The 27,756-nt window shown below is 45.8% G+C and overlaps 1 protein-coding gene and 2 long non-coding RNA genes across 28 annotated transcripts in view; all 3 read left to right on the top strand.

Moving 5' to 3' along the window:
* The window catches only part of LOC120811373 (NLR family CARD domain-containing protein 3-like), a 126,429-nt gene that overhangs the window by 17,469 nt on the left and 81,204 nt on the right, over positions 1-27,756 (top strand). Inside the window, exon 1 of one of the 25 annotated variants that reach the window (XM_078096863.1) lies at positions 8,780-8,800. The exons of 20 other annotated variants lie outside the window; for them this stretch is intronic. The gene's annotated coding sequence lies outside the window, so the exon portion shown is untranslated. Of the gene's footprint in view, positions 1-8,779; positions 8,801-25,208; positions 25,589-25,762; positions 25,808-27,756 lie in introns of those variants that run through there. 4 more of the 25 variants (XM_078096862.1, XM_078096870.1, XM_078096865.1 and 1 more) reach the window with 4 other exon arrangements.
* LOC144390427 (uncharacterized) lies at positions 4,141-8,702 on the top strand. Of its 2 annotated transcripts, none has more exons than XR_013454465.1 (4): positions 4,141-4,823; positions 5,542-5,595; positions 6,753-6,824; positions 7,734-8,702. It is a non-coding gene; the product is annotated as an uncharacterized LOC144390427 (long non-coding RNA). The 2 variants fall into 2 exon arrangements; XR_013454466.1 differs by having other exon boundaries at positions 4,144-4,823; positions 7,914-8,702.
* Positions 14,828-22,094, top strand: LOC144390429 (uncharacterized). The gene is made up of 5 exons (XR_013454467.1): positions 14,828-18,007; positions 18,146-18,207; positions 18,298-18,375; positions 18,472-18,573; positions 18,663-22,094. It is a non-coding gene; the product is annotated as an uncharacterized LOC144390429 (long non-coding RNA).

Genomic DNA, 27,756 nt, shown 5'->3' with positions numbered 1-27,756 from the left:
GTGCTAATCCTCATCCCGACTGCTTCACACTCGACTGCGAAACGCTCCAGTGAGAGTTGGAGGTCACAGACGGAAGATGCCACCAGGACCACATCATCTGCAAAAAGCAGCGATGAGATCCGCAGCCCCCCGAACTGTAGACCCTCCTCTCCCAGACTACGCCTCGATATACTGTCCATGAAAACCACAAACAAGATTGGTGACAAGGTGCAGCCCTGGCGAAGGCCAACCCCCACCGGAAACGCCTTCGACTTACTGCCGAGCAGCCGAACACAGCTCTCCCTTTGGGCGTACAAGGATTGGATGGCCCCAAGCAAGGGCCCCCTCACCCTGTACTCCGGCAGCACCTCCCACAGTATCTCTCGGGGGACCCGGTCATACGCCTTCTCCAAGTCCACAAAACACATGTAGACTGGATGAGCATACTCCCAAGCCCCCTCTATGATCCTGGAAAGAGTGAAGAGCTGGTCCGTTCCACGACCAGGACGAAAACCGCATTGTTCCTCTTCAATCCTTGGTTCGACTATCGGCCGAACCCTCCTTTCCAGCACCTTAGAGTAGACTTTACCCGGGAGGCTGAGTAGTGTGATACCCCTGTAATTGGCACACACTCTCTGGTCCCCCTTTTTGAAGAGGGGTACCACCACCCCGATCTGCCACTCTTTTGGCATTGTCCCAGACTTCCACGCAATGTTGAAGAGGCGTGTCATCCAAGACAACCCCCCAACACCCATTGCTTTTAGCATCTCTGGACGGATCTCCTCAATCCCCGGCTGCGGAGTTGTTTGACTACCTCAGTGACCTCCACCAGGCCAATTGACGATGATCCCTCCTCCGCCTCCAGCTCCGTCTTTACCACAGAGGCCGTAGTAGTTGGGTTCAGGAGTTCCTCAAAGTGTTCCTTCCACCGCCCGATAACCTCCTCAGTCGCGGTCAGTGCTGTAGTGGTAAAATTTGAGGTGGGTAAACTGAATTTTGTGATCATACAGACCTCGACGCGATGCGAAGCAAGGCAACACAAAGCGTCGCGACTCTGTAAGGCTGTTCTGGCTATATTGCATTATGTTATCAGTAAAAGTCATATACAATCAATGACAATGAATAAATGTGTAGTTTGTAGTTTATTAAATAAAGAAAAAACAGTAAAGAAAAGTATGTCAATACAACATAACAACACAATTGCAGATTAAGAACTATCTACATATGGAGTCTCCTTTTTACAGTAGTGCCCAGAGGGCCTCCTTGTCCTCCACGCCAGGTCCTGCCTGCACAGAGGAGCCATGAACCCCAGAACGCGTGTTCTGGGGTTCATGGCTCCTCTGTGCTTCTCCTCTCTCTATTGGACCTGGTGTTTCTCCTCTCCCTGTGCTCTCTGCATCATTGCCTGTCCTCTCACTGCCTGAACAAATATGTTGAATTTAAGAGTTAACCAGTTAAGCAGCCTGTCAATTACACTGACAACATAAGTTAAAGGAACACTCATGTACTACCTATGTCATCATAAATAGCCTATACAGCATGTTTTTTTTCACATTGAGAACTGACTTGTTTTCTAATCTACGCGTCACCAGGCGTTTTTCTTTTACCGTGCACGACCAGCGAACACAGAGCGCACGACTACTAGCCCCCCCGTCGGTCGTTCCGCCCGCAACGACTACCTACCCCCCCCCACCGTTGGAGGGTCCGCGAAATATTGTCTGACATGAAACCGGTCCGTGAGGTAAAAAAGCTTGGGGACCGCTGGGCTGATCCACAACGTGTATGTGCCTCCTGGATCCTGATTGGTGTCGCTGCTGCAGCCGCAAGGCACTGATTGGATGCTCACAGACCATAATACAGCGCAGATGAAAAGGATTCAGACTACGGCGTTTATATGTTCAACAATAGGAAACGTAGTCTTAGCGGTTTTAAAATTACACCAAGTTTATTTTGGATTATTCCAACGGAAGAATACAAGGCGCAGGGAGCTTTGAGGTGCGTAAACGCCACGTATTAGGTGCGTAAACGCTAGTTTCAAATTCTAGAGGTGCGTAAACGGCGTTTACGTGCGTTTACCCTCCACTACAGCCCTGGTCGCGGTCAACAGGGTCCCATCCTTACTGTACACAGCTTGGATGGTTCCCCGTTTCCCCCTCTTGAGGTGCCGGATGGTCTTCCAAAAGCACTTTGGTGCCGACCGAAAGTCCTTCTCCATAGTTACCCCGAACTCCTCCCATACTCGCTGCTTTGCCTCCATCACGGCAGAGGCTGCTGCCCTTCGAGCCTGTCGGTACACTGCAACTGCCTCTGGAGTCCCACCGGATATCATAACCCGGAAGGCCTCCTTCAGTCGGACGGCTTCCCTGACCACCGGTGTCCACCACGGGGTTCAAGGGTTACCGCCCCTTGCTGCACCTAAGACCTTGAGGCCACAACTCACTGCCGCGGCTTCAGCAATGGAGGTTTTGAACATAGACCACTCTGGTTCAATGTCCCCTACCTCCACAGGAATGTGAGAGAAGCTCCGCCGGAGGTGTGAGTTGAAAATCTTTTGGACCGGGGCCTCCTCCAGACGTTCCCAGTTCACCCTCACTACACGCTTGGGTTTACCGGGTCTGTCCTGAGTCTTCCCCCATCCTCTGATCCAGCTCACAACCAGATGGTGATCAGTTGACAGCTCTGCCCCTCTCTTTACCCGAGTGTCCAGAACATGCGGCCTCAGATCAGACGATACGATTACAAAATCGATCATTGATCTTTGGCCTAGGGTGCTCTGGTACCACGTACACTTATGAACATCCTTATGTTCGAACATGGTGTTTGTTATGGACAATCCGTGACTGGCACAGAAGTCCAGTAACAAACACCCGCTCGGGTTCAGATCAGGGAGGCGATTACTCCCAATCACGCCTCTCCAGTTATCTCCATCGTCGCCCACGTGCGCATTGAAGTCTCCCAGTAGGACTATGGAGTCCCCTACTAGGGCCCCATGCAGGACTCCATTCAGGGTCTCCAAAAAGTCTGAATACTCTGAGCTGCTGTTTGGTGCATATGCACAGACAACAGTCACGAGTTTTCCCCCCCACCACCCGAAGGCATGGGAGGCGACCCTTTTGTCCACCGGGGTAAACTCCAATGTAGCAGCACTCAGCCGGGGACATATGAGTATCCCCACACCCGTCTGGCGCCTCACACCATGGGCCACTCCGGAGTAGAATAGAGTCCACCCCCTATCCAGGAGTGTGGTTTCAGAGCCGAGGCTGTGCGTAGAGGTAAGCCCCACCAGATCCAACTGATAATGCTCCACCTCCCGCACAAGCTCCGGCTCCTTCCCCCCCAGAGAGGTTACGTTCCACGTCCCCAGAGCCAGCATCTGCCGCCCAGGTCTGTTCTGTCTAGGCCCCGCACTGTCACTGCCACCCTTGTAGCAGCGCACCCGACCCCATCGGTTTCCTCCACAGGTGTCACGGTGTGGTTCACTTCATATATATTTTGTAGTTTTCTGCCACTTGTGTCCCCGGGTAACTTCACTTCCTGCCTTTTCCCGTCATCCCCTGTGATCGTCTTAATAGTTTCCACCTGTGTCCAATCACCTGCACCTCCCTTGTGTATTTAAGCCGTGTGTCTCTTGTGTCACTTGTCCCGTCATTGTCTTTCGCCGCGCATGTTCTTGTCTTTTGTCTTGGATCCCCGTAGTTTCATGCCTGTGTGTTTTTGCCCCTTGGCCTTTTGGATTTTGGATCTTGTAACTATTAAAGCCTTTTGTTTCCTGCAAGTCTGCATTTGAGTCCTGCCTTCCACCCGCACCCCTGACAGAATGACGCGACCATGGGACTCAGCAGACCCGCTGCCAGACTACGGCCCGGACTACTTGGACGTAAGAAGTCCCTTCTGGCAGCGGAAAACAAATTTTGTTTTTGGTCCCAGGAGCTATCAGCTCGCCTGCCTCGAGCTCCGGGACCTCATTAACCCAAGGAGGAGCAAGAGGAAGAAGCGCTCTCCCGTTCCCGCTCAGAGCAGTGCGAGTAGACGCCTCCATGTGGTCCCTGGAAAGTATGCCTGTAGCTCGGTGCCCTCTTGTGGGGGGAGTGAAACAGCACAGATGTGTAATGAAGAGTGCAGTGACCACTGGATGGGAATGCATGCACATTAGCATGAAGGAAACCTTTGTAGATGAACACCCAACATGGCTCCATTACAGATTTGGGCCTTTTTTTAGACTGCATTTGCTTCATACTTTTTCTGTGACACAAAAACAGCTGATTGGGATTGACAGTTCTCTGTCCACGTCTCATATGCAGTCTGTGAGTTCTGCACACCTTGACGAGAGGAGCATGACATCGTACTCACAAATATCTGAAGATGTCAGATGTGGAACGTTGGTTAGTTGGTTTTCTACAGTTGTGCCATCGCGTTCATTGATGAGGAGTATATACATAGTTATCTTTAGCTTGTTATTGACCTGGAGCTCATATCATACTTTTTATTGTCACTCACAGTCAATCCGATTACGACACTGTGGATTCATCTGGTTCCTCTGGGAAAGGCACAATGCTTTCTTCAATATGCAAACGTGTGGATGTGCATGGGTTTGTTTGGGAGTGTGTGTGTGTGCATTGTGAGTGGACTTAAGGCATCTCATCTCCCCACAGTACCTTCTGACTAAGCCATCACAGACTCTGCCACATCCAGCCCAGAGCTCTGCGCCTGTCTCCCATCTCATTCTCTCACCCCTTCCTTCCTCCATTTCCTCCTCTCCCTCCATATCTCTCTCCGTCCAGGGAATCCAGGGAGCCCAGGGGCCTCAGGGGCCGCCCGGAGAGTTTGGTCCAGATGGTCCCAAGGTGCGTACCTTATAATGAGTCTTTATGCTAATGTGCTGCTGCAACCCCCCCTCCCACTTCTCTTGATGTTCCCGTAGAGAAAACAGCGTTTTGCTGAGAGGGAGGCAACTCGTTTGGAATGAAATTGTTTCTAAATAGAAGTGCTACACTGCCAAAGACTGTTCACATTGAGACGTGTCACATTTTCCCCTTCAAAGAATACATCGGACTCGACATTCAAATTGAGCTTTTCCCATAAAGAACTCAAGTCAGGGGTGTAGCCACAGACCCAAGGGGAACTCCCATCATGTGTTGTTGCACTGTCGTGTAGTTTGGGGATTTGCAACTTGGTCCGATGGTCCGAACAGAGATGTGATATCATAACTTTCAGCCCTGGAGCGCAGACGGTGCATCGCTGAAAGGTTGGGAAGCAGAATGCTGCTTTTCATGCATTTGATGGTGAACTGTGCCGACAAGCAGCTCCAACCTGCGATGCACCGACCAGCTCAAGATCTGTTCAAGCAGCTGTGAAGAGAATGGTGGTTTTAAAAGGGAAACATTGCAAAGTATTTGACCGGTAACAAATGACATTGTATCTTTCCTGCTTTGTGCTGGTTTCCGGTGGTGGGAAGTAGCTGAGTACGTCGACCCGAGCAGCTACTCCGCCTGAGTACACATGGGAGGCCCATCTGTGTCACCAACAGAAGGCCCTCACAAGTGTGTTATGTGTTTCATTTAGGGGAGGTGTGGAGACCCAGGAGCCACCGGACCTGCTGGTCCACCAGGCCAGAAGGTGAGGTTAGCCAGCACAATGGTCCCCCTTCCCCTCTGTCTGTCAGTCTGTCTTCAACGCTTTCTTTTGCTTTGTGTTTTCTTTGAGACCTACTTAATCGTCGCATAATTACAGGCATTCTCTCTTATATATCTAGTGTCACTGTATCATCTTCAGCTAGGTGTGCTGTGTCCAGGGAAATAACAAAGCTGCTGTTGCCGTTGATCGTAGTCTTTAGTGCGCAGAGTGAAATCAGGGGTAAGAACTACACACTGAACCGATGTGTGAAAGGGGGGCGGCTTACAGTGCACGTGAACGTGCCCCATCTACAGCTTTACATTTTCTCTTTTCTAAACCAGCATCACTCTCTCATCGTGCCAGAAAGTTCCTACTTCCCTTTGGGTCCTGCTCATCATTGACAGCTGGACTTTTATTGGAATCAAGTGACGTGTTTTCAGCAATTAAAAAGTCAACATTGTTTTTAATTGTGAATCTCTTTTGCTATTAAAAAAACCCTGTATATTTTACGAGTGAAGAAATAAATCACACAATTTTTTTTTAGAATTTTGAGAATCGCCTGAAAAAAAATGTCACTGAGAGGGTATCAAGGCCTATAAAACATGGCGATACTGGGCTAAACACACATGCATGTGGTCGCCTAGCGTGTGGATGGTAATCGTGGAACGTTTTACCACCACAGAGTGAAGATGAAGTGACAATGGGCTTAGAACCCCCCCAACGCCATACAGCTGCATTCAGCGTCGTCTGTGCTACCGATTGGTTTTGGGGTTTTGGGTTTTTAGCTTCTAGCTTCGATGGAAAAAGTTATCTGGACTCATTTGCAGAACATACGTTTACTAACGAACAGTGTGAAGCGTTCCTGTATCTGTTGGTGACGGGTACAGATTGTTCCTGTTGGAAGTCGCTTCTGGCTCGGTGACCTTTAGGGCGACCCTTGACCCTGAAGTAGCTGGCAAGTTTCTACACACAATAGGAGAGACACACCTGGAAAGAACTCTAGCGTTATTTTCCCCTGTATGTGCTTCCTCTTTGGACATGATGGTGGGACACGTGGGGTGAAATGGGCCAGTTTGAGGAACACAGCAGAACAGCACCACTGTGGTTTCTTCAATGGCAGCCATTGATTTACACACATAAATCATCTCTCACTTCTACAGGGCTCGGCAGGGGAGTCGGGGTTTCCAGGGCTGCCGGGTGCCACGGGACTGTCTGGGTTCAAAGGTCACAAGGTGCAAGTCATCTATTATGGTACATGCACCATTTCAAATAACACCTGGATGGTTTGGTTTAGAACGAATGGTAACAGACGACACTATTTGATTTTGATTTGAAGCATTTTATTTCTTGAACATGTAGACACCAAATAATAAAAAATTTAAAAATCAACATAGACGTAGACCACAAAATGAGAAAATACACCTTTTGTTCAAGAAAAGGAGTAGGGGGAAGCAAAAGCTTATAGATACCCACCCCTTTCTTATCCATATTCTCAATTAGTATATATTACTTTTAAGATTAATATCATACATACATACACACACTCTCTCACACACACTCTCACCCACACACACGCACGCATACTCACACGCACAAATAAATACAATTTAAATTTCCTTCACTTAATATTTTCACAGATCTCATATTTGGCTAATGTGTATAATTTAAGATGTTTTTTGAACTGCAATATGTTTACAATCTTTGATCTTATCTGGTAAGTTGTTCCACAACTTCACCCCACAGACCGATATGCACCTGCTTTTGAGTGTAGAGTGCACCTTTGGTTGCCTCAGTTTCAGTCTCCCTCTTAAATTATAGTCTCCTAGTCTGTCGCTAAACCAACTTTGAATGTTTCCTGAGAGTAGGCTGTTTCTTGCTTTAAATACAATCTGTAACATTTTAAAATCTTTCAAGTCCATAAATTTTAATATATTTAATGTCAGAAATAATGTGTTTGTGTGTTTATAGTACCCCACCTTATTAACTATCCGTATTGCTTTTACTATGAATGATTTATAGCCTTCGTTTGCATGTTGGACTGTAGATAGTAATGGCTGCTATGATATATACTTGTTCATACGTTGCTTAGATGACATGATTCATTTCAATGGTGCTGAAGGTCGTCCTTCTCACTTCAAAAGCCGTGCGTGAAAGCTGATAAATAGGAGGCGCCTTGATCCTGATCAGTGGCTTTGCCGGGCGTCCTGTGCGTCTCTGGTCACTCCCCATGCGGCTGACAGAGCGGACTCCTCCACCAGCCTCTATTTGGATGTGACACTTCCTGTAAGTTGGACGTCTTCTAATGTCCAACGTATCTGTAGGGGGGGAGAGGAGAGACGGGCCCTGGAGGACGCCAGGTATTACACCTCACACTCACGCTTCACTGTTCAACACACAAACTCACAACACTGGAGGAGTTATGGCATCAAACCAATGTTGGTTAAGAAGCCTTTCCAGGGGAGGAGATCACGGGCAGCGATTCCACAGAACAGGGTCAACAGGTAGAATCATGTCCTTAATTAAACCACAACTAAATCAGGTACAGTACACACACACACACACAATACAATCAAATAATACCTCCTTTGTAAATAGACACATTATGACACTCGGCCTGTTTAAACATAATTACAGTAATCCCGTTACAGCTGTGTGGACTTAAGGGTCTCAATGGCTTCGTATAATCTTCCATTGTCATATCATACCTTATATTAAGAGACTGACAGTAAATATACTACATAAAGTCCATCTCACATCATTATGACATCAAACGTCTGAGCATCAACACAGAGGAAGCGATGAGCTCCGTTACTCAGTCGCTTCCTTCTTACGCGCTGTAATTGAAAAGAGGCGTCAGGAGCAGAGGAAGGAGCGCTGTGTGACAGTTCTGCAGGAAAAGAGATGGAAAGTCCGGCTTGTTAAAGGTCACCAGTAGCCAATTCCCCCCCCTGTCCCTCCCCGGGCCGCTCCTATTGGCTGATAGTAGTAATCATGACCTTTTCTCTACACACACACAGAATGAAGACATGGGACTCCACAGTGTAACACACACACACCTAACTCACCATCGCTGCACACGTTGAATGACACACACACACACACACACACACACAAACCAGCACGTGTGCAAACAAATGTCTAATCCTGATGTATGTCTCTGCAGGGGGAGCGAGGCACAGATGGAGATCCAGGGACTCCCGGTGTACCTGTGAGTGTAGATTTGCACTCCCCCCACTGGGTGGCAGTGAAGCTTTTTTCAATGTTGAGATTCAGTTCTGTGTTTGAAATATATGTGCTGGTGTGCAGTGAGTTACAAGGACCAATGGATGGCCAGAACATCTCCACCCATCACTTACAAGCAGCTAAATAGTGGTCGGAACTTGCGTTGTATTTAATCTCAACATCTGTCAGTTGTTGATAACAGAAATCTTCTGCTAAAATCACAACAACTGGAATGAAGATGATATCAATACAAAACAAAAGTTACGTGAGTAACTACGGTTCACTGAATCCAGGATGACCACAGGTCTTTTGTCTCGTGGCTGCGCAGGTTGAGTATTTTATAACAGCAAAGTCACCTGTGACCTCAGGTGACCTCCACAGGCTAGAAGTTCGGGTGTCGTCCTGAGGTCAGTCCTACGGTATCTAAGCCCTTAGAGCGCAACCGGGTACAGTAGTCCCCTTTGAGCGAAAAGCTGTTGTCGGCCACAAGGGGACATCTGAGCCGACCGGGCTGGCGTCAAAACGGCAGCTTCAAGCCTCCCAGCCCTGTGTCCCGTGGCGGGGAAGGCAGGACCCAGACGCAGAGCTTTGGGAAACTAAAAGACTGATAGTCAAGACTTCAAATCTAAAAAAAGGCCAAGGGAGAAAAATGCAGACAGGAACCAGGAACCCTCAGACCCCGTTTACACGATAGGGAAACCTTTTGGCCTTTCATTTACACAAAAACGGAGGTTTTATCACGGAAAACGTTTCTAAAAACTCCGGCCAAAGTGGAGATTTCTGAAAACTCAGTTTTTGTGTTTGCGTGTGAACTCGGTCCAACAGAGTTTTAGGTTGTCAAACGTCACAGTATGCGACTTGTTGTTGGTTTTGAGAATTCTGATTGGTTTGCATGTCTTTATCCTTCTCGTTACACTGCTGACTACAGGTTTGGCGTAGTTATGATGGCGCCCGGGGACGTATTTATGCGGGTTCATATAAACAGAAACTTTTTTTGAAAACAGAGGGGCAGAAATATTTGTTTCTGTAAATACTGTAAATATGTGTAAATGTGGCCTCAGACTTGAACTTCCAGAACATTCATCAATGACGTGACAAGAGACGCACACGGCTTAAATACACTGGGAGGTGCAGGTGATTGGACACAGGTGGAAACAATCATGACATGGCAGCCAATCACAGGACAAGGCAGGAAGTGAAGTTACCAGTGTTAATTTTGGCAGCTATTTTTGATTTAGTCTTAGTCTTTAGACGAAAAATGCATATTAGTCCCATTTAATAGCTTTATTAAACTCCTTTTCTTCCCTTCTCAGGCCCAGGGACCCCCTGTGTTGTGTCTACAACTGCATAATAGTATAGCTTGCAGTACTTGGTTGTCCATTAGATATCCCTCCTAGGACAGGTCTATAGCAGGTCGGCAAACGTTTTGACGGAATGTGACGGAGGAGCCGGGCCAAGAACAAATGGTGGAAGTGAAAAGATTTGGATTTTAACAAATAGCAAAGCATTTATTTGCAAGGCAATTTAACAAATTGGCAAAGATGTGACAACTTCAGGAGGACCAGGAATTTAGACGCAACACTTTGTTGTCTTTGTCTGTTTACTTGCAATGCTTTTGACACGGCCACCTGTCACGTGTGTGGCGCCTCTATGTTGCTTAGTAACAAACGTACGGTGGCCGAGACGGTTTAACCGTCTTCTCACGATGTGGCGCGTGAACTACAGTAGAAATGCGTGAGGCATCAGAACCTCCAATGAGTTTATTACGTTAGACGCGTTTGTGACGGAGCGTCTCATCCACCGAGGAAACGCTGCCTGCCGTCGCCAGAGAACAGAGCAGAAAGGTCCGACAGTCTTTAAACGGGTCTTCATGTTTCTGTGAAGCAGCGCGGCTTCAGCCTGCTAACAGGCAACTAACAGTCAGCTAACCCGAGACAGCTGAGCTAAACTAACGAAGCCACATTCAAACTCGCCGAAGCGTAAAATAGTCGTCGCGGTCCGTAGTCGGTGCACAAGAACCACCGCTGCGCCGCTGCGAGCGTTCTGGGTTGGTGGATGACGTCATCATGACGCGTTAATATCCGCCGTACTTTGCCTGTCTTGTCGGCTGCGTGCGAATTTAGGGGGGAAAAGTATCGTGACTTTGTCAACCACCAACATGTTCGTCTCGTCTCGTTGACGAAAGTTAGAATAGATTTAGTCATAGTTTTTATTTTTTAAGATTGTTTTCGTCACGTCTTAGTCTCGTCTTAGTCATGGAAAAAAGCTTCGTTAACGAAAAATTTTCGTCACAGTTTTCGTCGACAAAATTAAGTTACCCAGGGACACAAGAGGCCAAAAACTACAAAATAAAACAGAACCCAAACCGTGACACGTCCAGGTGGGTGAGTGCTGAAGCCTTCTGCAGAAGGATGTATTATTCCTTGAAATCCACAATTTGATAACAACACCACCAGATGAGGAGCATTCAAGGAATAGATCAGCAAGAATTGCTCACTGAGGCGTGCATCTTCTCCTATCCAAATAGGGTTTAGACAATGCGCGCGTGTGTTGAGGCCGAGTTGTGTAGTCTTGTTTGTGACACTTGAGACAGATAAATGTGTATTTCTCAGTTTGCAGTCTAATGTTCCCACTCTGTACTTCCACAGTGTCAAGAGCAGCTCAGCCTACATGAGACACACTGTCAGGTCCAAATGCATCAGCAGTGAATTGAAAAGTGAAGTGAAAGTATTTTACTGCTGGAATGACATATTTTCGTCTCCAGACAGACTTCCTAATACTTACTGGGTAAAATAAATATGAGCGTTTGCTCTACAGTGCGTTCTGTTCTCCTGGTGTCCTTCTTCATTCTCTGTGTGTTCTCCTCCGATCCGTTAGGTCCATGTAAGGGGGAGTAGTAGGTCGACCCAAATGCACAAGCACAGCAGTTTGATTTGTAGCCAATGATTGTATTTCCCATACAACCTGGGAAGGGGGTCGTCGTGCCGCAGGGGTTAGAGAAGTGAAACCAACCGTGTGCTAGGAAGCACAAGGTTGGTGGTTCGATTCCAGGCTGCCCCATGTTCCATGTCGATGTGTCCCTGAGCAAGACATCTAACCCCTAATTGCTCCCTGGGCAAAAATGTGAAAAAGCCATGGGTTGAAAGTGTAATGTAAGTCGCTTTGGATAAAAGCGTCTGCTAAATGACCTGTAATGTAATAATGTAAAAAGAAAAAAACAAACGAGGCAAATAGTCAAAAGGGGAACAGAAAGTGCTCTTCGGGCTCAACTGGAGTCGGGAGGGAAACTCCACCGATGTCTGTCAGGGGTGGATAAAGCAGTTCCGGTGTGGAAACCCGAGGCCCGACACCATAACCAGAGTCTGATTAAAACAAGTCACGTGTACTCCGTGGGTCTGACACTGCAGGACATTAACATACATTAACATACAAACTGGTGTGCTACATCTGACAAAATAAATACGAGGCGCCCTGATCCTGATCAGTGGCAAAAAACAACAAAAAAACAACAAAAGCAGATCTTCAGCTCCTGCTGTCCATATTGGACAGTGTCCTCTGGCAGGATACGGACCCCCAGATTACTCTGAATGTTTCTCTGATTATTTCTGCTCCTGATGGGCAGGTGGCATCTGGAATGGCAGCAGGTGTTGACATGTAGTTTGAGCTTTGAGTGGTGGAGACTGGAAAGGCGAAACCCAAACATACAGGGAAGGTGTTGACTTCCACGTTGTGGTGCATAGCTCAGAACGCTGCACACTCGGGGCCTCGTGGACCAGCGCTTTTGTGCCCACGCACGTTTGTTCCGCAATGTGCGCGTTAAAGCGCGGCGAGGTACAAACAAGGCGCACGGAGGTAAAAGCGCAGACTGCCTGTCGCAGGAAGTGAAAAAGGCAAATTGTGCTTTTCCGTGTCATGCGTATGCATTTGTGACGAGTGTGGATTTTAGGGTTCTGGAAGGACCACCGCAGGTTTGTTCAGCACACGTTTCTTTTATTTTCTGTTTCCGTCCACACATTTACATTTACACACTCACGGCGTCCAGTTCGTGAATTCTAACTACAACCTAACAAGAACCAATCTGAGGCTCACTGAGAGAATGAGCTGCCAACCTTTTAGTAAAAAATCAAATCAAATCTACTGATGGAGAGCTATGATGGAGGCTGTTTTTCTTCACACATGTTCAATTATCAAACATAATTTACCTGCATTTGATTGATTTTTCCGATATCAGTGCATTAGAAGTGAGGCAGTATACATCACATCTAGTGAGGGGCCCAGTCCTTTGGATATTTTTCTGTATGTGGCCCTCGAGAAAACTGTTTGGACTACCCTGCTATGGACCCGGCGGCGCTGGCGGTCCGACCGGCAAACAGTACAGCCGTCGAGGGAGGGGGGGGCGCTGACAGTACGCCAAAGTCGGCCCACTCCTCGCCGTTGGCGGCGGGCGGCACCGGACGCTGGAGTTTGAGACTCCTGATTCAATTCAATTCATTTTATTTTGTATAGCCCAAAATCGCAAATTACAAATTTGCCTCAGAGGGCTTTACAGTCTGTACACATACAACATCCTCTGCCCCGAAACCCTCCATCGGCACAGGAAACACTCCCCAAAAAATGAAAAAACCCTTCCAAGAGGAAAAAAGGGAAGAAACCTTAGGGCAGGGGTGTCAAACTCAATTGAACAGGGGGCCAAAATTCAAAACACACTTCAGGTCACGGGCCGAACAGAATAAACATTTATTGAACACACTAAAACTAAAAGTTTCTTTTAACATAAATATAAATACAAACAGACAGGAATGTTATTCTGCAATAAATAAACTTAAACTTAACTTAACTTAAAATATCTTGCTCTCCATAAAAATATATCCAGTCAAAATTATACAAGTTAGAAATATAAACATGCTGCAAAAAAACGCCTGAAAAAATAAAATAAAAATTGTGACAGTGCTTGCGCTTTAAGTAAACTTTAAAATAACAAATCAAAACATTTGAGTTTCTTTGCTTTTGTCATTTTATTTTAAAAAAACTGATTTTACTCTCCATAAAAATATCTCCTGTCAAAATTATACAAGTTAGAAATATGAACATGTTGCAAAACAAAACAAAACCTGGAACTATAAATAAAATTTGTGCTTTTCAGAAATAACAAATAACGATGCAAAACATTCAGTTTTCTTTGCTCTTATGCCATTTTATCGGAGCTGGATGCTTTGCATCTTTTTTTGGCAACAAGTTGGTTTATGTTTGGCGCGAGGTCCCGTGTTGTGGAGACTCAGGATGGACTGAAGGTGCTCATCAGTGAGACGACTCCTGTGTGCCGTTTTGTTTGTCTTCATCACTGAGAACAGCTTCTCACAGATATGTGCTACCAAACATGCACAAGGTTCGAGCCGCATGTAGACGGAGCTGGGACATTGCTGCGGGACTGGAGTGAATAAACAGTGTCTTTGTCTTTAGTGTCCCATTACACTGCAGCTAAATCAGCTGAATCTGCACAGGTGCAGTTTCCACGTCGACGGCAAATGGGTTGCGAAACCACTCAAAATATTTTTTTTGTTCCTCAAAATCACCAAAGCGCCGTGCGAACTCCGTGCGCAGTGCGCTCAGTTTATCAGCAAAGTGCGTATTTGGGAACACCGTTGTGCCGCATTACTTGGCAACAGGGAAAGTGGGGCAAGTTGCACTGGTGCATTTGTGTCTCCCATAAAATCAGCTTCACTTGAAATGCCTTCACTGCGTCATACATGTCAGTGATCATGCGGTCACGTCCCTGGAGCTGGAGGTTTAAGGCATTGAGACGTGCGGTTATGTCAGCCAGAAACGCCACGAAAAGCGCTCGGCAAGGCAGCTGAAGGGCTGCATTATGGGATCTGTAGTTTATTTTGTTATCAGCGCTTCATATCGTCGGGCCATTAGTAACAATAATATAAAATGATCTCGCGGGCCAGATATAATTGCATGCCGGGCCGGATATGGCCCGCGGGCCTTGAGTTTGACATATATGCCTTAGGGGGAACGTCAGAGGAGGGATCCCACTCCCGGGATGGACAGACTACAATGGATGCCATGTGTACAGAATGAACAATGTATAATACATGCAATTATATGACAGAAATGATTCAAGTAATTGTGAGTAGTAAGCCAGACGCACAGCAGGACCACTGCAGAGGGAACCAGCATCAGATAGAACCACCATCTACAGAAGCCTGTGGGGAGGGAGAGCACAGAGACTTTAGGAGAGGTTAATGTTGGTTTACGAGTACAGTAACAACATTAATATCTAAAATAATAATGATGATGATGATGATGGCAGCAGCAGGCGTCAGCAGGGCCACGGTAGGTGTCAGGACCAGGGTCCAGAAGGAACTACGATCTACGGAGACCTGATAGGGGAGAAAGCACAAAAAAAACTCCCCGAAAGAAGCTGAATTAGTCATATGCATTAATAAAACGTGAATTATGGTAGAACGAGAGCGTGAGAGAGGAGCTCGGTGTGTCCCCCGTCAGTCTAAGCCTATAGCAGCTTAACTAAGGACTGGTCCGGGCTAACCTGAGCCAGCCCTAACTATAGGCAGAATCAAAGAGGAAAGTTTTAAGTTTTACTTTAAAAGAGCTGACCGAATCTGCCCCCCTGACTGAAAGTGGAACCTGGTTCCAAGAGGAGCTTGATAACTGAAGGCTCTGGCCCCCAGCCTACTTTTTAAAACCATAGGAACAACAAGTAACCCATCATCTATGGAGCGCAGCTGCCTTGTAGGGCAATAAGGTGTTACCATCTCTTTAAGATACTACGGTGCCTCACCAGCAAGTGCCTTGTAGGTGAGGAGAAGTACCTTAAAATCTATTCTTGATTTAACAGGGAGCCAGTGCAGAGAAGTTTATATAGGAGTGATATGATCCCTTTTCTTATTTATTGTTTATACATGTGCTGCAGCATTCTGAATCAACTGGAGAGGCTTAAGTGATTTACAAGAGCAGCCTGATAATAACACTGCATGAAAAGTGGGATTTTCGGCAGTATGCGGCACTGTAAATTGTCGTGGAATTTCAGGTTTGCGGCAATTTGCGGGCAACTCCGAAAACTGCCGTAAATTGTCAGAAATTGACGTGGGCCTCCCTTGGCAGTTGTCCCCCCATGACTCCCCTCCTCCTAATTCTAGGGGAGGCTTTGACATGTAAACGAAAATGCTGTGAGCTATACAAATGCAAATCAGGGTCTCAGAGGGAGTTTTAGCCCAGGTGACATTTTTTTATAAGGTAAGAATATCTCTGGTACAAATAGATCAGGCTCAGTAGCCTAATTATAGACGCTTACATTTTAGCTTGAATTGATTTATTTAATTCAAATATGCTAGATTACTGTGTACGCCATTAGCAATGGCAAATGTTATGTAAAAAAGATACACAAAATAACTTCTTTAAAAAATGAGTTTTAATCAAGGTAAAATGAGCATTCCATGCAAACAACATTTGAATCAGCATGAGGGGTCTGCAGAGATCACAGTCTCCTAGAGCTCAACTACAGTGGATAGTGGCAGGACTACAGTGACCTTTTCTTTGGTCTTACTTAAATGCACAGAGGATGTATTAACCACACATCTTCTAGCAATGCGCTCAACTGGCAGAAATGATGCTGGGTATGACGTGTCTGTTCCCTGCAAGCCCCAAACTTGTTAGGGACCCGGTTTTATTAACAGTTTTTCCCCCCAGTCTGTGCTTTTGTTTTTGCTTGTTTTGTTTCTTCCACCTATAGTTTCCACCTGTGTGTTCCGCCTCCGGCCCCACCCCTCTCCCACGTGCCCAGCTGTGGCTCATTCCGGGATCACTGGTGACGAGTATAAAGGCTCCTGCTTTCAGAGGCTTGTCGTCAGTCCGTCCGAGTACCCAGGCTGGTCTCAGGTGCCGTAGATACTAAGATTCAGCAGCTAGACCAGTTTATTCATGTTTTTGGTTTGTTTTGGTGTCAGACCCACGGAGTACCTTGGAGTGCACGTAACCTGCTTTTTTCGAGTTGGACTGTGAGTATGGTGTCGGGCCTCGGGTTTCCACACCAGACCCTGCTTGAGCCACCCCAGACCGCCAGACGTCGGTGGAGTTTCCCTCCCGACTCCAGTTGAGTTAGAGGAGCGCTTTCTGTTTCCCGTATTCCTCTTGTTTGTTTTTTTGTGAGAAAATAAAACTAATTTTGGCCGAAAATCCAAGACTGCCGTGCGTGTGCTTTTGGGCCCACCAAATTCACCTCACCCCCCACCTTAACAAAACTTCTATTGGCTTTCCATAAAAATGTCTGTCCGGGTGGGGATGAAGCCAGGAAACTTGTGCAAGAACATGTTTAAATGCCGTACCCTTTGACACAACATTAACAACTATAAACTGCTTTATAATGGCTGGTCGTAGTTCTGCTAGAGGGTCAAGGACGGGTTCCTCAAAACTGTTGGTGTTTCCACACCACTTAGCATGAACATATGCTGACCTTTCTGCTCTGCATCTATCAATTAAGTTACATTCATATGTTACCCGTTTACATGTCATGGCAAAACATTCAACCTCAGTGACACAAGGGTACATCTGATGATACATTGTCAACCTTGCACGTATGTCAGGCTCATCCAAGATTGTCTGGTGGAATGAAGAAAGAGGCACCACTGTACAGATTTCCAGGGAAAGTCGTTCTGCTGACACCAAAACACTGCTTTACATAAAGCATATCAGCTGTTTCAAAGTCCCAACCATTTGTCTTCCTGAAATACTGGTCCTTCCGTATAACAATAACCTTGTATGTGATTGGAGGACCCTTAGAGTCCTCGTCCAATCACGTGTGAGGTCATAGGCATGACTCAGACAGCAGTACTTGCAAGACGAGCATACGTGTTACTATATTTAGAAGAACTGTATCTCCAGTTCCTTTGTTTGGTTTTTGCTGCTTCGTGAATAATGGCGGGACGACATGTCGCGTTCAACTCGCCTTCAACTCCTCTCCGCGGTCACCAACTTTCGGCCAGTCCGCAGACAGACGAGAAGAAGCTGCTGAAAGCTCTCAGTGGATCGTCTCGTCAACTCCAACAACAAACTGCCGATATCAACGAGCGGTTCGCTCCACTGGAGCGTTCGGGACTCTGCGGGTTTCTGTCCATGGAGGAGAGGAACTGACTCAAAGAAGAGGAGACGGGCGCACAATCCCACGATAGCGGTAAGAATACCTTCGATGACTGCAGGCTAAGCTAAAAGTAGCGTAGCCTCAAGCTAAGCTAAGAGTAGCCTAGTAGCCTTACAAGTGAGCAGAAACAGTTTTATTAAAGTGTGTTTTCTTTTGGCGTGTCGTTTACAGGAAGCGGTGCGCCGTCTTCACAACTCCCAGACAAATTACAGGCGCTACGAACCGGAGCAAGGGTAAGATTTACAGAATATGCTTTCATTCTGCGGTATAAGGGAATATATACGTATAGATAACGATCATAACTGTACATTTTGTTTTCACAGACTAATCTCGCCTCATAATGAGGCGGTGACCTCGTATTTGCTCCGGGAAAAGTCCAGATTTAGACAATGTCATTGTGTGTAAGTGACACTGGTTACTCCTTCTTTGTTAAATGTTACTGTGACTTGCGTTTGATTTTTTTGTATTCATACTACACTCATTTAATTGTTTTCCAGCCGCCTGTGAGACGTATTTTGAGACGGGACGCAGGAGCTTCAGGTTCAGCCGGAACACTCATTGCGAAGGATTCAGCGCGGAGTCGAGCGATAAGAAAGACGGTCAGATTTGCTGACTTGTTTCAGGTGCATTGATCGATGTGTTGTGTCCGTACGCATCGCACAGTACTGATTCATTGTTGTTTTTACAGCTGCTGGAATCGAGACAAAGTGTGCTGGCTGATGACGAGGTGGAACTCTGGAAATCCGCAAACCGTAGAGCTCACGTCGGACGGAGGGGACGGCGTTGTTGGCGGGGTCTCGGGGTGGATTGTACGGTCGCCACACACACACGAGCCGCCTGCACAACAGACCTGCCTCGGAAAACACGGCGCCAGTGACGGTCTACAACCCCGAGGAGGCAAACGGACAGTTTACTGAGCTGTAGTTTGTAAACCGCCGTTTCCCAAGTGTGGGCAGATCTTCACTTTGTATGTAGTTGTTGTTTGTGTGTTTAAAAGCTCTTTCTTTGCATAAACATGTGGCAAATGTTCATTTTCTCTATAAATGTATTGATGTCCTGGTTGGTATCCTAATAATAGTGTAGTAGCCTACATAGGATAACCATGAAATGAATATACAGCATAATATGAATATATAAATATATATAAATGAAATGAGGCGGGTGACCAATAGCGACAGATCTGCCAACCAATCCCGAGTGATTGAAAGTTGTGGTTTCATCCAATCATGATCAAGGAAACTCAAGCCTGTTCTGCCCAGTGTGGTTTTGCTGCCAATCACGAGTGATTTTATTTGTTCGTAAGTTGTGGTTTCATCCAATAAGGAATAAGGATATTCAAGCCCGCTCCGCTCGGCCACCCGCGGTTTCGCTGCATTCATATGCTAATTCGGGCCATTCGCACCTCCGCCAGCTCTCCACCTACGTCATGGTTCGTTTCCGACAATTTGTGGCACAGACAAACGCGACGTGCGCGGGTTGCAAATTGTCGGAAATTAGGGAGATTTCCGGGCGTTTACGGGGACGAAAATCTCACTTTTCATGCAGTGTAAAGAATTACAGTAGTCTAGCCTGGAAGTGACAAACGCATGAACTAATTTTTCTGCATCACTTTGAGACAGGAAGTTCCTGATTTTTGATATGTTACGTAGATGAAAATAGGCAGTCTTTGAAGTTTTCTTTATATGCGAGTTGAAGGTCATATCCTGGTCGAAGAGAACTCCCAGATTCCTGATGGTGCTGCTGGGTACCAGAGCAATTCCATCCAAAAAAACTGTATCACGTGACAGCTGGCTTCGAAGGCGCTCTGGGCCTATCAGGATAACTTTCGTTTTTTCTGAGTTTAGCATCAGGAAGTTGCCGGTCATCCAAGTTTTGATGTCTCCAAGACATTCTTGAAGTCTAACTAGCTGGTCCGTCTCTTCTGGCTTGATCGACAGATACAGTTGAGTATCGTCTGCATAACAATGGAAGTTTATGCGGTGTTTCCTGATAAGATCGCCCAAAGGAAGCATATAGAGGGTAAATAAAATCGGTCCAAGTACAGAACCTTGTGGGACTCCGTGACCAACATTGGTGGTCTTTGAGGATTCACCGTTTACAAGCACAAACTGGGATCGATCCGATAAGTAGGATTTAAACCATCCGAGTGCAGTTCCTTTGATACCAATTAAATATTCTAGTCTCTGCAACAGGATACAATGGTCTATGGTATCAAATGCGGCACTGAGGTCCAGCAAGACAGGAAAAGAGATGAGTTCTTGGTCCGATGCAAGTAGAAGATCATTCGTAATTTTCACCAGTGCTGTTTCTGTACTGTGATGCGCTCAAAATCCTGACTGGAAATCCTCGAACAAAGCATTGTTTTGTAGAAAGTCACATCATTGATTTGCGACGGATTTCTCAAGGATCTAGAGAGGAAGGGAAGATTAGAGATAGGTGTGTAGTTAGCCAACAGCCCTGGAGCAAGAGTAGGTTTCTTAAGAAGAGGTTTAATTACAGCCAGCTTGAAGGACTGTGGTACATGTCCTGTCAACAAAGACAGATTCATAATATCGAAGAAGGATGTGCTAACTAAAGGAAAAACTTCCTTAAGCAGCTTGGTCGGAATCGGATCCAAGAGACAAGTAGAAGATTTAGACTTTGAAAATAAAGAAGTCAGTTGATCAAGGTTGATGGAAGAGAAGGCCTCCAAACAGGCATCAGGGTCCACTGCTGCATCCAAGGTTCCTACATCGGAGGACAGGTCGGCACTGGTTGAAGGCAGGAGACCATTAGTCGTTACTAGTGAGGTCCAAAGGAATACACGGCCCAATAGAGCTGTGACTCTGTCAGTCGGGCTACAGTGCTGAAGAGAAACCTGGAGTTGTTTTTATTTTTCTCTATTAATGATGACTAATAAGATGCTCTTGCGTTACGGAGAGCCTTCTTATATGTTTTAAGGCTGTCTTGCCAAACTAGCCTAGATCCTTCTGATTTGGTGGAACGCCATAATCGTTCAAGTTTCCGCACAGTTTGCTTTAGGTTCCGTGTTTGAGGGTTATACCACGGAGCAGACTTCCTTCTTGTTGCCATTCTTCTTTCCAAAGGAGCAATAGTATCTAGCGCCACTCTCAAAGAGCCTGTAGCAGTATCGACAAAATGATCGATCTGGGACGGACTGAGGTTCTCACAGGAGTCTTCTTGATCTATACAATGATAACTTCAATGTTCTATTCTCCACTGAACTGAAGAGCATTGCAGTTGTGTATATGAGCACATTTCACATGTGTGTGTAAGAGGGTATTGTGACTAATGTCCCCCACGGCCCCTCATACGTTCCTCTCTGGTTTTAAACACTGGAGCAGCGGCTTTCCTGATGCTTATTAGATGTAGTGTGTCTGCTGTGCTGAAGGGGGACGGTAGAGTCGCGTTGCAGCAAACCAAAGTCTGCAGACTGAGTTGTTTGAGTCAAGTCTTGGCTCCTGCTTAAGGAACTGTTATATTTAATGAAAACAAAAGTCACCCAGAAACCTATAAATAAAAAAAGAGCCGAGCCGACGTAGAGGAAGTTGTTGTGAGTCACATGCCGTTTTTGGAGCATTCATTTTTCATTCTGTTGTCTTGTATTTCGTAATTTGTCCCATTTTGGTTATTCTTGACAAATATATGTGTGTTTGTTGTACTTTTTAATGCTGTCATATACAGTAGTCTAATGAGCTTGCGCACATACGGTGTGTTAAACGGTAGTTAATGTTATGCCTGTAAAGGGAAACACAGTGATCCATTAAACCAGCGCGGAAAACCAAGAAGCCTCTAATGGATTTATTTACAAGTGCCATTTTAAATTCATCTCATAGCACTTGGCTATTTTATTAGCTGTACTTAGATGTGGTGTATAGATTTACTTACATAATAACATAAAGCTTAGCCATTAAATTATGTAATAATTAAGTGAACATGGGGGCGTTTGTGAGCACAGAGTAGAGAACAAGTTCTGACAACAAATCCTGTTAAATTTTCTGATTTGTACTTTTCTTTATTTATAAATTATTACTTTCAAGGAGCAACCTGTGGATGTTTTGAAGTATTTTTGCAATGTGAAATTGCAGTTCTGTTTTAGAATAAAGGGTTGTGAATTAAATCTTTTTAATGCTGCTTTTTATCAGATTCATCGATTAATCAGAAATAATCGACCAATTAATCGATTATCAAAATAATTGTTAGCTGCAGCCCTAACTCACACCCAGTCATAGTATAGTTATATCTCATGTATAACCGTTAACTACACCTCACAGGGCTCCACAGTGCGACCAATTTCACCAGAATTTGTACGACTAAAATGTTTCCCAGGTCGCTCTGGTGCACCCGTCCTCACATCCGCTGCCTCTCCACGAACGAAGCCTTTGTTCTCCTTCGATGGAACTCACTCCTGCTTGGATCGTATGGTGGTCTAAACCAATCAGAGGCAGAGATGCGGCGGGTCTTTGCCTCTGATTGGCTGTGGTCCAGATACTCCTGTAGGCCTACGCTGCTCCGTGCTGTGTGATTGAAATTGTGACCTGAACACCAGACAAGGAACAATGAAAATAAATGGAGCCATGGATGTTATTAAAGAAAAGTAGGCCTGTTCCCCCCAACACTCTCCCCGGTCAATTCTGCGACAATCGCCCAGACATGGAGCCACCAGTCTCCCCAGTTCCCGGTAAAGTCCCACGCCCTGGCCCTTAGTCAGAGATGGCATCCGACTCAGAGACGGAGGTAGAGCCGACCGAGCCTGAGCTAGCGACGCAAAATGAAAAGGAAAGAACATATTCCTTTAGTAACCAGCGCGCTTTTCACCTCAGTTTGGGTGACGGATCAAGTATATGGATATTTGCAGCAGGGGCGAAGGCTTTAATCACCTCTCGCTCTTTTGACCATACATGTGTTTGCAAGGAAGAGAAGGCCGTGCACTGCCTTCACTGTGCATGTGGACAGAGCACGGCAGGGAACAGTGCATGTGTGAAAGGATCAAAAACACAACATTTCCAAAACGCACACTTCATGCCGCGATACGTGTGTGACAATAAAGAAAGACGCACCAGTGCAACCTGGTACACAGTCCGTCTGGAGCCCTGCGTCACATCTCCCACATCCTGGAGCTTGTCAGGATCTCCGATCCCCCCAAGTCGGTTGATGAGAAGGATCGCAGCACGTTGATCAATTAAAGTCAAAAAGTTAACATTTATTTAGAAGAGAAAAAGATTACATGAGCAATTCTCCGCAGATATCTGGCTCTAACTATTGCTTGCAAGCAGGAGGTCCAACACACCAGCACGTATCTCAGCGCTCGGTGTAATGACGTCTCCGAGCAGTAAAAACGCTGAGTTTTTATACACACATGAAGGACATTCTCCGTGCCAGCTACGAGAAGCTGCAAACTAGGTTGAGATAAGAACCCAGGTGAAGCTGAGGGTAGCACACACACACACACACAAGATCCTCCTCAGTGGCCGGTGCAAATCATAATTAATTGACATAACGTAAAAACGTGGATCCGGAACTTTTGTAACGAATAAGATATGAACCAAGGCCATGAACAGAAGTCCTTTGTTTTGAAGCGTCTATGACAGCCCACCCAAACCTTTAATCACAACTCTGATCAAAACATAATGATTAATTGACCTTAAGAATTTAACCAAAATGAAACATCCGCAAGATATTTGCTCGCTTGCGAATCGTGACCTTCATTGCTCGCGAGGAGAATCTCTGCTCGCGCTCGAAGGAGTTTTCTATGCGCTCGCTGTTGTTCTTTTTGACAGACAGGGGGCGGAGCCAGTCACCATGGTCTCTACACCTGATTGGTTACAAACCCTGTCTTTGGATTGGCTGGAGTGATGCATTCACACAACTATAGAAGCCCATTTCCGCATTGAAGAAAGGGGATAGAAAGTCTAAATTATGAGATAAAACGTTGTGAAAACACAAACGGCACCTTTATGTAACCGTAGTGGAGCGTAGATGACAACCAGCTACAAGCATCATTTACCATCATTACCGGCACATTAAGACCGATGCGTCCAGCTCGCAGACCGGCTGGTGATTTGCCGCCATAGCAGTCAAACGTTTGGCGTCGGGTCCGGTGGAGGTGGAGACGGTGCTTTCAGGGTCCGATCGATGCCGCGAGGTGCGTCCGCTCCCGCCGCCCCCCTCGCCATCCACGCCTTAAATCTTCGGCTGCTTTTAGAATAACTTATTTCCCCGTTAAGATGGTTCAGCTACTGTAGAGAAAAGGGCGCCGTCTCTCGCTCTTTAATCTCATGAAGTGCTCGGCGAGAACGACAGCTTTGTTTCTCTGACGCGCCCTGAAAGCAGCTCCATATCTCACGCGCTTGAGCGCCGCTCAGCATCTCGCCGTCGTAGACGAACTTTGGCGTGTTTGGCAGAGCGCCTTGAGCGCCGTGTACAACCAGTATGGATCAACCGATTAACCAATTGATCCATATATATAAGGCGCTCCTGATTATAAGGCACTGTCGTTTTGTGAGGAAATTAAAGCCTTTTAAGTGCGCCTTGGAGTGCGGAAAATGCGGTATATTGACTTTAATACTACAAGAGGGCGCCCCGTTTGTTGAACAACAGCCGTTTCCAGCGAGAGCCTTATTGTTTTATTAATCTGTCCGTTTAAATTGTTTGTGCTTCATCAACTAATGTTTCAAAAAACTAACTAAAAACAAAAAAAAATGTGCCGCATCATAAATATTTTTATATTAATTTCAAACTTTTAAAAATGGAAATTTAATTTTTTATTTATTTATTGTAAATGACCTCTCACGGCCCACCTGCAGTACCTTCCACACTTTGGGAATCGCTGGTCTATGAGATCGAGGCGACCACCCTCCCTTCTCAGGACACAGCTGCAAACTATCATTCTGTAACATGTTGTCCGTTGCACATCAGGGTCAAACACAGGACACTTGAGACACGGCTTTAACGCAAAACAATGTTATGATATTTTACCAGTTCATGCATCTCACAAGCTCTAGTTCTCAATGTTGACAAACTGACTACAGACGTGTTGCTCAAACAACTGACTCGTTGCCTGAAAAGTCCTAAAGTCACATCACGTGGATTAAATATAACGTTGTATAATTTCCCTCTGCCGTTGCTGCCTGTTGCTGAGGTGAAATGCATTCTGGGATATTTGGCGCTCACAAGTGTCTGCTTCGATGCATTGTGGGTGAAATGGGCGGGGCGAGTCACATCCGGGTAGTATGACCGTTCTCGGCCAGATGCAGACTTTAGCCGCCAGGTTCCTGTGAGACTTTGAGGACAGTAACTGCAGAACAACACGAGCTTTCACGTCAGACGCCACAAAAGTCTCCAGTGAAACCAGATAAGGTCGCTGGTCGCTTTGACAAGAAGACACCGACAGGGTTCATGACGTCAATGTACCAAACGACCAGGGAGCCTGCGCATGCGCACACCTCAAGAAGTCAACATGATGACTTAAGACTTAAATCATAACTTGCACTCTTCATGAGAAAGAGGCGGTTTCACGTCTCACACATAAAGCAGGAAGTGAAGCGGCTCGGGGACTTTCCTCACTGCAGAAACAGCAGATTAAATCCATAATTCCCGTGAGAAGCGGCAGAGGTAAGACGTGTGTGTGTGTGTGTGTCTTTGCTGGCTCGCTGTGTGTTTCACAGTAACTCTGCAGGCTTTGTCTCACTCAATGATCCATAATCCACCGATTCGCTGCTGTTCTTTGACTCCAACGTCCGCGAGCTTCAAGCACCGACAAAATGTCTCACTCGGTCCAAAGGTTGTGGACAAACCTGCACGTCATATGTGACTCTTCCCCACCAGCTAAAGGTGTGTTTGGAGTATTTTAATGTGGATTCCAGCTTATTGTAGTCAGGACTCTGCTGAATAAAAAAAGATAATGCGTTGATGTATTTTTTCATGATATATACCCTAAATAATGGTTTCCGGTACTGGTTCTGGTCCGGTTTCACGTCCACATGTCGAGCCCACCATCACGTGTTTTGGTTTGTGAGATTAAACATTCCTTTATTTCCTCACATCTGTTTAAAAAGGTCGTGTTTATCAAAGTTGAGATGTGAATATGGTGGATAGAAAGTGTGGATTCATAGTTCTCACAGTGCCGACGTTTCCTGAAAGCAACACAGTTGAGGACACGCCCCTCACTTGATGCCACGCCCTCTAAGCAGATCGGGGCCAAAAGTCTGAGACAAAGCAGACGTCCTCTTTTACCCGGTAGTGATGGGAATTACGCCTCTTTTTAGAGAACCGACTCTTTCGGCTCCCAAATGGCTCTTCTGATTTTTTGGTGCTTAAATTAATTTATCACAAACAATAATGTAAAATTATGCGCAATATGAATTACTAATGTAAAAAAAACTCTCAAATGTTTTTATATAAATACACTTTTATTTATACACTCTAAAAATAAACTAGTGCAAAAACAAACGTTTAACTATTTACAAATGAACTTAACTAACAAAAAACAAAAATCAGCATGCAGAGTTTTGTCCTTCAGGGAAGATTTACATTGAGAAAGACCAAGTGGCTCCGCTTTGAGGGGCTGATCCTGTTTCTTCTCTCTGAAATTATCTGCCCTGTTTTGGCGAAGAGAGAGATTTTAGTCTTGCAGACTCTACATTCTGCATTAGATAGATCAATGTCATTGACATGTGTCCAGATTTTGCGGCGTTTCCTGTTGACATTCACTTTCTTAACTTTTTTTTACCGCTCTGCTTCTCTCTTGACCCGCCTCCTCCCTCCTGTTCGCTGCTGCTGTGTGTAAGTCCCGCCCCTCCGCCCTGTGCGCAGCGCAGACACGCCCCCACACATATTGACCAATCAAATGCGGCTTGAGAGAGAGACACGCCCCCACACATATTGACCAATCAAATGCGGCTTGAGAGAGAGACACGCCCCCACACATATTGACCAATCAAATGCGGCTTGAGAGAGAGAGACACGCCCCCACACATATTGACCAATCAAATGCGGCTTGAGAGAGAGAAAAACAAAGCGGCTCCCGTCGTTCGCGTCAAAGAGTCGCTCTCAGAGCCGGTTCGTTGGCGACCGACACGTCGCTAGTATTTCTAGTACCGGTACACCGAGCAACACTCTTGTGGAATATTTCATTGTAACTAGTTCGGGAGAAGAGAATAATTTATTTCTATGTTATCTAATAAAAACAAAGTCTTGATGAATGATCAAAGTTGTAAAAGTCAATTGATTTCTTGCTAGCAGGAGGTCAAATACACGCGCACGTATTAGAGAGCTCTGTGGAGACGCGTCTCCGAGCAGCGCTGAGCTTTTATACACACACATGAAGGTCGTCTCCAGTGGCAAGTATGACAAATTGCGAAGTGAGATATGAAGGTTGAGATGAAGTAAGAGACAGTTCCTTTGTTCCAGTGTTTGTGTGAGAGCAAGATAACTCGTATTTTATCTCCCTAGAAGTTTGATTTATTTCGGACTCGGAAATACGGAAGATAATTTAGACTCCGCTAAAAGTCGGACGTCCCTGTTTGTTATGAGAGAGGAGTGAGCGGGTATCGAACGTACAACGTTTACAGTTCGCTAAAGTTGGAAATATATTCACACATTCACACTTCCTGGTTTAATAGCTGCTCAGTGAGACGTTGTTAAACTCTGTGTGACCGTAGTCACCAACCAAGTCATCATTTATTATCACTTTTTATCTCATAATTTCCACTTTCTTAAGTCATCATTTCACTATCCTATTTTCATTATTCATGCGTTCAGGACGCATGGATACCTAGCAA

This window comes from Gasterosteus aculeatus, chromosome 21 (assembly GCF_964276395.1).
Source record: "Gasterosteus aculeatus chromosome 21, fGasAcu3.hap1.1, whole genome shotgun sequence".
NCBI classification, from domain to species: Eukaryota; Metazoa; Chordata; class Actinopteri; order Perciformes; family Gasterosteidae; genus Gasterosteus; species Gasterosteus aculeatus.
The sequence above is the reverse complement of the archived record's forward strand: the minus strand, read 5'-3'. Positions and strand labels throughout refer to the sequence as shown.